This window comes from Rhineura floridana, chromosome 10 (genome assembly GCF_030035675.1).
Source record: "Rhineura floridana isolate rRhiFlo1 chromosome 10, rRhiFlo1.hap2, whole genome shotgun sequence".
NCBI classification, from domain to species: domain Eukaryota; kingdom Metazoa; phylum Chordata; class Lepidosauria; order Squamata; family Rhineuridae; genus Rhineura; species Rhineura floridana.
In genome coordinates, this window is record NC_084489.1 from 54,929,648 (window position 1) to 54,944,520 (window position 14,873).

The following is a 14,873-nucleotide window of genomic DNA, read 5'->3' on the forward strand; positions in this document are numbered from 1 at the left end:
GAGTGCCTCAGAGGGCTTAACAGTGTAAGAGCTAGAGCTACAAAGCGGAGAGCCAAGAGCAAGAATCCTGGGCATATGGTATCTCTTTAAGTATGCTAATTATTCATGTTTGTATCTGAGGTAATGGAAGGAGACAACACAAAAAACATCTGACTGCCTAAGAAAGGTGTTTGCACAGTGTTGACAAAAAGATTGATAAAACTGTTTTTGGTACTGGTCATAAAACCACTTGAGGCTTTCAACCCTCACTCCCAAAACACACATTTATTTTGTGGTGTGCATCATATGCTACTTAAAAATAATTTGTTTTTAAAATGTTGTTTCACTTGGAAGAATTGTGAGACAGAAGGACATCTGCCACCAGCTGGAATTGCCATAACTATAGCTATATAAAGAGCCCTCCAACTATTACGTTATTGCCATCAAGGAATTTACTGCTGACAAATTTAATAAAGTGTGAATTTCTAGAGCTTTCAGTAAATGAAGAAGGAAAATAATAGTTGGCTAAAAGGTTTTGATGTAAAGGCAGTTTGGACAAGTTCTGAATGAGAAGAGTTGGAAGAGGTGAAAAAGAAAAGATCAAGATGCCTAACACTCAGTAATGAGAGTTTTCCAGGAAAACAATATTTGGAAACTTTTCTGGAAATTTTCCTATGCAAATTAGAGTAAAATCTGAGAACAGAAAATTTTCCACAGAAAAATAAAGTACTAGAAAACTTGCACTCAACATAATTGCTGCTACCATTGTGGATTTCTCTCCCAAAGCAAATACCACCTTCACAAAAGTGATTTTTCTCAGGATCACAGCAGGAGAGAAAAGAAAATTATTTCTTCATACCTCCTTCAATCCCGTTAATTGTCTCATCTGTTAAGCCTCCCCCAGCTGCTGCAATTTGCATTTTTAAAATCCTTGCATATTTAATATGTGTAGTTTGGCCACAAGAGAACAGTTCCCAGACAATTCTGGACACGCAGTCTCCCAAACAAGGAAACTTGTCCAGTTACTGTTGCTGGCTGGTGGGAGTTGTAGGACAAAACATTTGGAGGGTGCTAGGTTGGAAAAAGTTTATTGAAGTTCACGGAGCAATGGATGCAGCAGAACTAAAGGGCTAAACAGAGAAATGGGCAGGGAATAGTTGTTGAGGAACAGATGGTGCCCTCAGGCTAGATTTCACTCTAGAAACAAGGGGTAGAAGTTATGATCTCCAAGGATCAGGAATGGCTTGATGCTGTGAAGCAAAGATGTTAACAGCATTAATGCTAAAGCTTTTATATGGTGTTGTCCTAATATACTACCTGCATAGTATTATAAATTTAAAATCGAGGATAGCCTATGTGGTGCCCTCCAGATGTTGTTAGGTTTCAACGTCTATCAGGCCCAGCTAGCATGGCCAGTTGTCAGGAATGATGCGAGCTGAAATCCAATATCATCCAGGCTTTAAGTGCTCCTTGGCCAGGTGAGTTCCCTCTCCATTGAGGATGCTGCACAGAACGTTTGCTGATATTACTCAACCAGCTATGAAGCTGTTAATACCAGTGGAATCCTTCCAAAAGAGGCAGAAGTAGCTGGGTCCTTGATAGCACTGGAGTCTTAGTGTATATCTCAAAAAGTCTGCTTTTATTTACTTAGTGATGGGCAATCCAACCTTTCATCCTCAGATTGTTCAGTAAGCTACTAGGTCAGTAACAATACTGACCTAGATGAGCCAATGGTCTAACTCAGCGTAAGGCAGCTTTGTACCCTCCTGTGTATATCTTTCTTACGATGCCCACATCCAAAAATATATCTGTCCTTGGTCAATGCTTTTATGTTAAAGACACTGATTTAAAAGAAACAACAACTGCAACATTTACTTTTTTTGTAAAATAATAACAACCTACACCAATGACCAAAATGTTTTTAAATGTGGTTTGTACAGCTAATTCATTTTGTCTGTTCCAATGTGGAATTTCAATGTGCTTTCTTTTTCTTTTCTTTTTTAAGGCTCAGAGAACACTATTATATCATATGTGATTCAAAATAATTTCTCATCATCACTATATATATATATATATTTGAATTACAATGTCTTTTCCGAGGGATATCCATGGAGAGAGAAATTTCACATGCCAGTAGGTCTCCATGATGAAAAAAGATATTCAAAGAAATTTTGTGGAGATTTAGTCTGCAATCCAATACATCTCTACTCAGAAGTAAGCTTCATTGGGTTCAATGGGACATACTCCCAGGTAAAAGTATATTGGATTGCAGCCTTAGTAAAGGAATGGGGATCAGTTGGAAGATCAAAGGATCTGGGAAGTAAACAAATCCCAAACTAAACTTAAGAAAAATGCCCTACTGCTGTCTTTACCAAGAGACATAAAGTTACTGTGGAATCCATGCTGGATGATTGAAGACAAGCCAGTCTTGGGCGATTAAGAACACATCTGCAGCTTTTTTTTGGTCAGGGAGTCAATTTGCCATGGTTTTGATGAAATGAAAGAACATCTGGTATCTCTAGATTAGGCAGTGTGCCTTTTACACAGCCTATGAGTTTTTCTGAATTCTGCATTATCTGTGATCCATGAAAATGAAGTAGTTTTGCATGAATCCATCAGCAGAGACAAAGTGAAGATTTAAAGAAGGCTGACTGTTCTTTGAGTCGATTGCCTGCCTGCTCTTCTGGTTTAGTGAAGCCCCTGATCTTGAAAATGAACTTGAAAATACAGAGATTTGTTTTCAGTAGAATCCCATTGGCATTTGTTTTAGATTATATTATTCATAATTGTTCTGGCTCAGTATAATCTGACTGACTTTCTTGATAATAAATTTCAGTTGCTGTTATTTATTTATAAGATTTGTTACCCACCCTTCACTGTAAGGTCCCAGGGCAGGTTACAGCAATAGAATATACAATTAAAAAAACAAATAAAACAATTACAATTTTAAAACATAAAACACATAAAGCCATTCCAAAAAGAAAAGAACAGTATAAATTCAGAAAAAGAAGTAGGTTGTATTCATCTAGCTTTTACTCAGAATGTTGTTGTGATGTGCCTTCAAGTCGATTACAATTTATGGCAACCCTATGAATCAGCAACCTCCAATAGAATCTGTTATAAACCACCCTGCTCAGATCTTGTAAATGCAGATCTGTGGCTTCCTTTATGGAATCAATCCATCTCTTGTTTGACCTTCCTCTTTTTCTACTCCCTTCTGTTTTCCCCAGCATTATTGGCTTTTCTAGTGAATCATGTCTTCCCATTATGCGTCCAAAGCATGATAACCTGATTCCTCATTTTAGCTTCTAATGATAGCTCTGCTTTAATTTGTTCTAACTCCTAATTATTTGTCTTTTTCGCAGTCCATGGTATCTGTAAAGCTCTCCTTCAATGCCCATTCCAGATTTTTCTCTTAACCATTTTTTTCACTGCCCAACTTTCACATCCATACGTAGTGATTGGGAATACCATGGTCTGAATGATCCTGACTTTAGTTCAGTGATACATCTTTGCATTTGAGGATCTTTTCTAGTTCTCTCATAGCTGCCCTTCCCAGTCCTAGCCTTTCTCTAATTTCTTGATTATTGTCTCCATTTTGGTTAATGACTACGCCATGGTATTGATAATCCTTGACAAGTTCAGTTGTCCTCATTCTCAACTTTAAAGCTACATAAATCTTCTGTTGTCATTACTTTAATCTTTTTGACGTTCAGCTGTAGTCCTACTTTTGTGCTTTCCCCTTTAGCTTTCCACAGCATTCATTTCAAATCATTACTGGTTTTTGCTAGTAGTATGGTATCATCTGCATATCTTAAATTATTGATATTTCTCCCTCCAATTTTCACTCTTCATCTTGGCCCAATCTCGCTTTTCGTACGATATGTTCTGCATATAGATTAAACAAATGGGGTGATAAAATACACCCCTGTCTCACATGCTTTCCGACTGGGAACCAATCGGTTTCTCCATATTCTGTCCTTACAGTAGCCTTTTGTCCAGAGTATAGGTTGTGCATCAGGACGATCAGATGCTGTGGCACCTCTATTTCTTTTAAAGCATTCCATTGTTTTTCATGATCTATGCAATCAAAGGCTTTGCTGTAATCTATAAAGCACAGGGTGATTTTCTTCTGAAATTCCTTGGTCCGTTCCATTATCCAACGTATGTTTGCGATATGATCTCTGATACCTCTTCCTTTTCTAAATCCAACTTGCACATCTGGCATTTCTCGCTCCATAATATGGTAACATACTTTGTTGTAGAATCTTGAGCATTACTTTACTTGCATGGGATATTAAGGCAGTAGTTGGATAATTACTGCATTTCCTGGGATCCCTTTCTTTGGAATTGGGATATATATTGAACGCTTCCAGTCAGTGGGGCATTGTTTGGTTTTCCATATTTGTCGATACCTTTTTGTCAAAATTTGGACAGATTCAGTCTCAGTAACTTGTAGCAACTCTGTTGGTATGCCATCTGTTCCTGGTGATTTGTTTCTTCCAAGTATTTTAAGAGCAGCTTTCACCTCACATTTTAAAATTTCTAGTTCTTCATCATACGGTTCCTCTCACCCTTGCATCTCTTTTATATAGTTCTTCAGTGTATTGCTTCCATCTTCCTTTTATTTCATCTTACTTTCCTCCTACAAAGTGGCCCTGCTTCAGGCAGCTGCCCTACAGGAGGTGGCTGCAGAGGAAAGCTCTGAAGGGGAGCCTCACTACCAGCCTCTGGTTGAAATGGACGAGGAAGAGTGCTACCTTTGAGGGTGGAGGGAAGAGAGCTACCCTCTTTTGCTGCTAGACTGTCATTCATGTTCTTGCAATAATTCTCTTTGTCCCTACGTACTAGTCATTGCATTATTGCATTTAGGGTTCTGACAGTATTTCTATCTCCTTTAGCTTTCCTTCTTTCTTTAACCATTCTATGAGTTTCGTCAGTCATCCATTGAGGTCTTTCTCTCTTTTTAACTAGAGATATTGTCTTTTCCCCCCTGATAATGTCTCTGACTTCAACCCATAGTTCTTCTGGTTCTCTATCAATTAAGTTTAAATCCTCAAATCTGTTCTTTATTTGATCTTTATATTCTTCTGGGATGTTATTTAAATTGTATTTTGGCATTATGATTGCTTTGTTGTTCTTCTTTAGCTTTACTTTGAATTTTGATATTATCAGTTCATGATCTGTACCGCAGTCTGGTCCTGGTCTTGTTTTCACAGAAAGTATGGAACTTCTACCAATTATATAATCAATTTGATTTCTATATTGACCATTTGGTTCTGTCCATGTGTACAGTTGTCTTTTCGGTTGCTCAAAAAATGTGTTTGCAAGAAACAAATTATTGGCTTCACAGAATTCAATAAGTCTTTCTTCTACTTCATTTCTAAAGCCCCATTTCCCCATAATTTCTAGTTCTTCTCTGTCCTCTACTTTTGCATTCCAGTCCCCCATGATTATCAGAACATCTTGTTTTGGTGTGTGATTAATTTCTTCCAGTACTTCTGCGTAAAATCTCTCCAATTCCTCTTCTTGTGTGTTTGCCGTTGGAGCATATACTTGGATGATGGTTATATTTTTATTTATTTATTTATTATTTAATTTGTATCCTGCCTTTCCTCCCAGCAGGAGCCCAGGGCGGCAAACAAAGCGCTAAAGCACTAAAGCACTATATTAATAGGTTTCCTATTTAATCTCATGGATATCACTTGCTCAGACCTTACATTATAGCTTCTAATTGCTTTTGCTACATCACTTCTCACTATTAAAGCAACCCCATTTCTTCTTAATTTCTCATTTCCTCCATAAAATATTTTGTAGTTGCCTGATTGAAAATGTCCGTCCATTTTAATTAATTTATACCAAGTATGGTAATGTTGATGCGTTCCATTTCTTTCTTGACAATTTCTAACTTTCCCTGGTTCATGCTTGTCACATTCCATGCTCCTCACATTCCATGCTCCTAGTATGTACGTTGTACAACTACGGACTCTCCTTTCACATTTGTGCGCATCAGCCTCTGGGCTTCTACTCGGCTTTGACCCAGTAGTGTCATTAGTTACAGCACTACTCGTACTTGTCCGTTGTTCTTCCCCAGAAGCTCGCTGAGTGCCATCTGACCTGGAGGTCTCATCTTCCAGCACTATCTTGTGCTTCATTTTGGATACTCTGTTCATAGGGTTTTCATGGTAAGAGGTATTCAGAGGTGGTTTACAATTGCCTTCCTCTAAGTTTGGATGCATCTTAGTCTGGTGTTTTAGCTTTGACCCTTCCGCCTTGGGTGACCCTGCTAGGAGTCTAGCCTCTTGGTCTAGACTCCTGATGGCATTGCTCTTAGCTTCTTTGGCACTCTCAAACCCCCTCACCACGTTAAGGTGTGCATCCTAGAGGAAGTAGGTACTCAGAACAGACCCAATGAAATTAATTACCATGACTAACTTAGGTTCATTAATTTTAATAGGTCTACTCTGAGTAAGAGTTAGTTGACTAAAACTCAGTGGGTCCCATAGAGTTCTAATCTGTGCCCTTTTGGGGAAGCAGTGAGAGCCATTGTACCAGCCTCACAGTCTTGGAGGAGACCATATCAATGTTGGCAAACAACATTCACTTTTAACTGAGAAAAGAGAGCCTCATTCTTCCTCCAGCCCTCTCAGTGTCTTAAAAAGGTTCTGTATTGGCTATTTTATCAACGCTCCTATCCATATTGGGATATCCTACACTACACAATGATAAGTAGCTTCCTTCACACCTTTTTGTCACAAAAGAATCCACCCAAAAGTTCAAGAAAAATTGTTGTGTTGACAAACATGCAGATTGGAAAAAAATTAAATGCACCTGTATTAACTTAAATGCAGACTGTATGAGGCCCCATCTGCACTATGTGTTAAAAGCAATCTCATACCACTTTAAACAGTCATGGCTTCTCCCGAAGAACCTGGGAACTGTCATTTTTGAGGTTCTGAGAGTGTATTCCCCTCACAGAACTACAATTTCCTTTTTTTTTTTAAATAATTTTTATTCAAATTTTTCCAAAAACAAACAAAACAAAGTAAAAAAAAACATAACAATACAACAACAAAAAATGAAAATAAAATAGTTGACTTCCGATTTGTCGCAGATCAGCTATAAGTATATAATATACATCAAACCTGTCCCTTAATGTATACATACAGAATCCCTTTTCTCCATAGGCTGTCTTAATTAATCGTCAAATCCCAGTATCATCATTTTATTTTGATCTTTCAACAAAAAGTCTAAGAGAGGCTTCCATTCCTTAAGAAATGTATCTGTCGATTTTTCTCTAAGTAAACACGTCAATTTATCCATTTCTACTAAGTCCATTAATTTCAATAGCCATTCTTCCATTGTTGGTGTTGATTCCATTTTCCACTTTTGTGCATATAATAATCTTGCTGCCGTAATCATATATAATATTATTCTTCCATATTTCTTTTCTATTTGTTTATCCATAAAACCCAATAAAAAAAATTCTGGTTTTGACTGAATATTTATCTTTAGAATTTTTTGCATCTTCCTACCTATCTGTGCCCAAAATGATTTTGCCTTTTTACATAACCACCACATATGATAAAATGATCCTTCTTGTTGTTTACATTTCCAACAAACATTAGAAACATTACTATACATTTTTGACAACTTTTCTGGAGTCATGTACCATCTGTACATCATTTTATAAAAATTTTCTTTAAGATTATAGCATAGTGTAAATTTCAAACCTTTTTTCCACATATTTTCCCATTGATCCATTTGTATATTATAACCAAAATTTTTTGCCCACTTTACCATACAGTCTTTTAGTTGTTCTTCCTCCATATCCATTTTCAATAAGAGTTTATACATTTTCGCAATTATATTTTCATCATTTGTACACAATCCTATTTCAAAATCAGATTTACTTATTTCAAACCCATACATTTTCTTGTCCATTTTATATCTTTCTAACAATTGTAAATAGGCAAACCATTGAAAACTATATCCTTCCTTTGTCAGTTGTTCTCTCTCTTTCATTGTATATTCTCCATGTACATTTTCTAACAGTTCTTGATAAGTTAACCATTTCTCTTTTCCAGCCATTTCTCTTCTATAAAACGCTTCTTGACTTGAGACACATAATGGTATTTTCGAATAAAACCTTGGTTTATATCTATTCCATATTTTCAACAGAGGACGTCTTATAAAATGATTGTTAAAGTCTACATTTACTTTTACTTTGTCATACCATAGATATCCATGCCATCCCCACTTCAAATTATGGCCCTCCAAATCCAATAGTCTTTTATTCCTCAATAAGATCCATTCCTTTATCCAGACTAGACAGCAGGCAGCAAAATAAAGTCTCAGATTTGGTAATCCCAGTCCTCCTCTTTCTTTGGCATCTTGTAGTAGTTTAAATTTAACTCTTGGTTTTTTTCCTTGCCATACAAATTTAGAGATATCTTTTTGCCATTGTTTAAAAGGTAAATCAGAGGATATTACAGGTATTGTTTGAAACAAAAACATCATTCTCGGTAATACATTCATTTTTATCACAGATATTCTACCCATTAATGACAGTTGTAGTTTATCCCATCTTAGCAAGTCTTTCTTAATCTCTGTCCATAATTTTTCATAATTATTATGAAACAACTTTGAATTTTTATTTGTCATAATAATACCTAAATATTTCAACTTTTTCTCTATTGTAAAATCTGTCTTGTCCATTAACTCTTTCTGTTCCCTTAAAGTTAAATTTTTCACCAACATCTTTGTTTTTTGATTGTTGATCTTAAATCCTGCTAACGGTCCAAATTCTTTTAATTTGTCCATCAATACATTAATTCCTTCCAAAGGATTTTCTAGTACAATTATCAAATCATCAGCAAATGCTCTCAATTTATATTCTTCTTTTTTTATCTTTAATCCCGAAATTCTTTTATCTTGCCTTATATCTCTAAGCAGCACTTCTAAGACCAGAATAAATAAAAGGGGAGATAAAGGACATCCCTGTCTTGTACCCTTTTGTATTTCACATGAATCCGTTAAATCTCCGTTAACAATTATCTGAGCCTTCTGAGATGTATAAATCGATCTAATCCATTTTATAAAATTGTCTCCAAAATCCATTTGCTCCAAAACCTGAAACATAAATTTCCAATTCAAATTATCAAATGCTTTTTCAGCATCTAAAAAAATCAAAGCTGCTTGTTTATCATTTCGTTGTTCTAAATATTCCAAGACATTCAAGACATTCCTGACGTTGTCACGTAATTGTCTTTTAGGTAAAAACCCTGATTGATCTTCCTGAATAAATTGTTGCAATATTATTTTCAATCTTTCTGCCAAGATCATTGTAAAAATTTTATAGTCATTATTCAATAGAGATATTGGTCGATAATTTTTTGTTTTAGTTAAATCTTGCTCCTCTTTAGGTATTAATGTTATATTAGCATTTTTCCAACTATCCGGTATCTTTCCCTCTTGCAAAATAAGATTCATTGTAGACTGTAAAGGTAGTAAGAGTTCTTCCTCCAAACATTTATAATACATTGCAGATAACCCATCTGGTCCTGGTGCCTTTCCTAATTTAATTTTGTTTATAGCTTCAGATATCTCTCTTGACATAATAGGGCTATTAATAGCTTGTCTCTGAAAGTCTGTAATTTTAGGCAAATTCTGTTTAGATATATACTCTTCTATTTTTTCAGATGGAATTTCCTGACATTTGTACAATGTTGAATAATATTGATGAAAAATCTTTTTAATTTTTACATTATCTGTCAACGTCTCATCTCCTTCTTGTATCTTTAAATTGATATTTTTTTGACGTTCTTTTCTTAATTTATATGCTAACCATTTCCCAGGTTTATTTGCAAATTCAAAAGTCCTTTGTTTAGCAAAATTTAGTTTTCTTTCAATTTCTCTAACTGTCAGCATTGATACTTGCTTCTGTAACATTTTGATTTGATTTACAATAGAAACTTTAGTTGGATTCTTTTTCAATTCTTCCTCTTTTTGTTTTATTTCTTCCAAAATTAATTGCATTTTCTGTTGTTTCTTTTTTTTTAATTCAGAGTTACATTTAATAAGATATCCCCTCATAAATGCCTTACTTGTATCCCAAACGATATTTTCACTTGTTCCTTTATGTAAATTATGTTCAAAAAACTCTTTTAATTTCTTCTTACATTCTTGTACTACTTTGTCATTCTGTAATAAAGATTCATTTAGTCTCCATCTAAATCCAAGATTTTTCTTTTTTAAAGTTAATATCACAGGGTTATGATCCGAAAAAGTTTTTGGTAATATATCCATTTTAAAAGTGTCCTTCGCTAAAATTTTAGACATCCAAATCATATCAATCCTCGAGAATGTTTTGTGTCTTTCTGAAAAATAAGTAAATTCCTTTGCATTATCATTTATATATCTCCAGGTATCCACCAATTCTAAATGTTCCATCAGTTCAAAGCAAATCTTCGGTAATTTACCCTGTGTCTCTTTGATATTTTTTTCAGAAAGCCTATCAATTTTTGGTGAGATTACCCCATTCCAATCACCCATAACGCACCAATGGTCATATGAAAACTCTGACAATTTTTCCATAAGTCCTGTGTAAAACCTTGTTTTATCTTCATTGGGGACATAGATACCCACTATCAAAATGTTTGTACCCTGTAGAGTAATTTCAACCCCCACAAATCTACCACTATCATCCAGTAATACCAATTTAGGAAGCAATTGTGGGTTAATGTAGAGAACAACTCCATTTTTTTTTTTTGGTCCAGCCGAAATAAATTCTTCACCCAAATTTTTACAAATCAAATATTTGGAATCTTTCTTCTTAATATGAGTTTCTTGTAAACAAATTATATCCAATTTTAATTTTTTCAAATAATGAAACACTTTCTTTCTCTTCTGCGCCGTATTGGCTCCATTTATATTCCAAGTTAGATATTTGTAATCCATCTTTAAGCGTGTATTTTAAAATGTGCCTGATGCTCCTTTTAATCCATCATCTTCCTTCCCTTCCTCTGCATATCTTTGTTGACTTTGTTCCCCAGGAATTATATCCATATCTTTGAGTTTATCTTCATCCATATCTTTTGAAGCTTTTCTCAAGAAGTCCCTTGCTTTTTGAACAGTATTCAATCTATATTTCTGTTGTCTGAATGTAAAGATCACTCCTTCTGGAACATCCCATCTAAATTGAATTTTGCGTTGCTTAAGTTTCTCTGTAAGGAAAGCATATTCTTTTCTCTTACGTAAAAGTCTAATAGGAATTTCTTTCATCACCAGTATTTCCTTACCATCAATTTTAAAGGTATTTTTAAAGTGTTGCTGTAATACCATATCTCTGGTCGTCTTCTTTATAAAATGAACAAGCACATCTCTTGGAATTTTATTCATTGTTGCATATCTGGAATTAATTCTATACACTTTGTCTATTTCAAATTCCATCCGATCTTCATTCAAATCCAGAAATTTTACTAGAGCATTAACAATTTTATCTCTGATGTCTTCACCTGTTTCCTCAGGAATTGCACGGAATCTCAAACAATGTTCTTTATTTTTCATTTCAGTCACAGCCATGTAGTCCAAATTTTTTTCTAATTCCAGATTTAATATATCTGTTCTATTCTCCAAGATTTGTACCTTTTCTTTAGTGTTTTTTGCATCCTCCTTTATTTGCCCAATTGTCCCTTTAATCTCATCCACTTGTGTTTTAATATAGTCTTTTATATCTGTCAATTCAGTTTTCATTTCCTGTTTTATATCATTAATCCCTTCCATTATTTTTTGAAATATATCTGGGGGTATAGCCCCTTCCTGTGGATCAGTAGAACCTCTTCGCTCCTGGGCCTTAGTTGCTTTTTTAGTTGTCATTTTCAAGAGAAGCCTTTAATTTCTGATATTAATCACTGTTCCAAAACCTAGAGGCAGTCTATTTCTTTTCTTTTTTTTCCTCCACCAACAAAAGAGTTAATATTCCAGGCCTGTTATTGAAGTCCAGCCAGCACAGCACAGTTCTTATCTACATCCAAGAATGCAAAACAATTCTGGTTCCCAACACCAAACAATTAGTAACATATACGAGCAGCAGATTCATCCAAAAAGAAATAGTCCAAAGAGAAAAATAGTCCGAAATATAATAATTACCTCTCATCCGTTTTTAAACTTTAAAACTCCAAATTCAGGCCAGCTTTTTGTCGTAAAAAAAGTATATAAGTTGTTTAGATTTTCTTTCTTCCTTAATTATATTTAAAAGAGAAAAAGTATGACTCACCCAGGTTTCTCAGTTGCTGATTCGTAAACAAATCCCTTTTATTGTAGTAATTTAAGCCGAATGATAAGATTTAGACAGAAGTAGGCTCGCTGGTTAAGAACGTTTTTTTTTAAGAAGAATTTCCAGAGTTGTTTAACAATTAATCCCTCTTTCCAGGGAACTCTTACTTTAAAAACTGTTAATGGGGCAGCAGCATCCACTGCACCTGAAGGCAGCAGGCTGGCTTAGGTGGTTATGTGGCATGAATTGCACACATTGCCTGTCTCTCAATATCTGCCATTTGAGGCAGCTGCCAGCTCTGAATGCTCCTACTGCTTCTGTGGGGTAGTGGTTGTAGTAGGGTTGCCAGGTCGGAACCATCCAAAAACCTGAGAAAATGGGGGCGGGCCCTAGTGACATCATGGGGCGGGCCCTAGTGACATCATTAAACATGATACATTGTATCAACCACAGTTGCTTGGAGCATACCATTCAAAAAAAAATTATCTGGAGATTAAAATATAAATCTTACCTAAAATAGGGTGTTCCTAGGTCCATCTGAAGTGACAAGGTCATTCGTTCTCACAAGCTTAGGGTGATGCAAAATGGAAATGGACTGCCTTCAAGTTGATCCCAGATAGGGTCTTCATGGTAAGCAGTATTCAGACAGAGGTGGTTTACTATTGCCTTCCTCTGAGTCTGAGAGGCAGTGACTGGCCCAAGGTCACCCAGGGAGCTTCATGGCTGTGTGGGGATTCAAACCCTGGTCTGCCAGGTCACAGTTCAACACCTTTAGGGAACATTTAATCTAGCTTACTTGCTTCTGGCAAGAAGGGTTTACGTGCCCTCAGGCCAGGCCATTATTGGAAGAAAGGAGCTTAGTGTTGCAGAGATGTTAGATGGGAGCACAGATGGATGCCCCTGAAGGCAGCAACTGTAAACATGCTTATTAAGGAACTAAGCCCCATAGAACTCAATAGGACTTACTTCTGAGTAGATATGGTTGCAGCCATGTTAAACAAATTAAACCAGAACTATCACTAGAAGCTAAAATGATGAAACTGAGGTTATCATACTTTGGGCACGTAATGAGAAGACATGATTCACTAGAAAAGACAGTAATGCTGGGAAAAACAGAAGGGAGTAGAAAAAGAGGAAGGCCAAACAAGAGATGGATTGATTCCATAAAGGAAACCACAGACCTGAACTTACAAGATCTGAACAGGGTGGTTCATGACAGATGCTCTTGGAGGTCGCTGATTCATAGGGTCGCCATAAGTCGTAATCGACTTGAAGGCACATAACAAAAACATAGAAGGTAAAATTCATTGCCTCTGGCCAGTGGCCACATTCACTACTGGGACATGGCCCTCAGAAGACTGCCCAGAAAGGAATGTGGCCCTTGGGCTCAGATTGGCTCTACAGTGAGGATGGGGGAACCTGTGTTCCTCCAGATGTTGCTGGACCCCAAACTCCCATCACCCTCAATTATCTGTAGGCCTGATGAGAGTTGTGAGCTGACTGTAGTTATTACAGAACTGATGCACAGCCAAGCACATTTACAACCTGGCAAAGGAGATACAGTGATGAAAGCCGTGTCTGGAGGTGTGGTTTTTTTTTTTGTCTCTGTGTGCAAATTTACATCACGATGCAGCCACGCAACACTCTCGGGAGGTTTAGTAGCTAAGAATGCAAAATAGGCTGCAAAATAGAACATTTTAGCACCTGTCTGCACACTAACAAAAAAAAAAATAAGGCAGTATTCCTCAACATGTTCCTCACAGGCAAATTAAGGACAGTGTTTGTTGTTTAAAATCAGGACAGCAGAGTGCACACAATGCCACATTCACACCACACATTTAATTCACTATTAAACTGCTACATCACACAATAATTTGCATTAATTAACTTATTTTGTAGAACCCAAACTTTCTTGTAGACCTGTAGGAGTTTCATAGGCACTAATGCAGGGGCCTAGTGGGTAATCCAGCCCTGCACACAAGTATGCCACAATGCTGCTGGAGGAGCCCTGTTGGATCAGAGTAAAGGCCCTTCATATGACATGCTATATGGCTCTGTGTACCATTTGCTGGGAATCATAAGTGGGGACAGTGCTGCTGCACTCGGGTCCTGCTTGTGGGCTTCCCACAGGCATCTAGGTGGTCACTGTGCAAACAAGACGCTGGACTAAATGGGCCTTTGGCTGATCCAGCAGGGCTGTCCTTATGTTCTTCAAACCCAGCATCCAACCCTGGCCAGTCAAATGCATCCTGTAAGCTCACAACCAGACAGCAAGGCGATAGACCAGGGATTTGCAAACTCACCACTACTTGAACGTTACTGAGGGTCTTGGCAGACCACTTAATGTCTTTTTTGCCTGCTGAAGCAATTGAATGGTTTTTAATTGCATCAAGATGAAACGTCTTATAAAAGATTATCCAACATAAGAATAATCTTTTATAAAAGATAATGCTTGGGGAAATAGCAGGGAGTAGAAAAAGAGGAAGGCCAAACAAGACATGGATTGATTCCATAAAGGAAGCCATATGATTCCATAAAGGCATGCGTACCAAGATCCTGCTGTGCGTGCTTCTTGGATGTTCTGGACCTCGTCCCGGCTATCTACAGCAAGATAAAG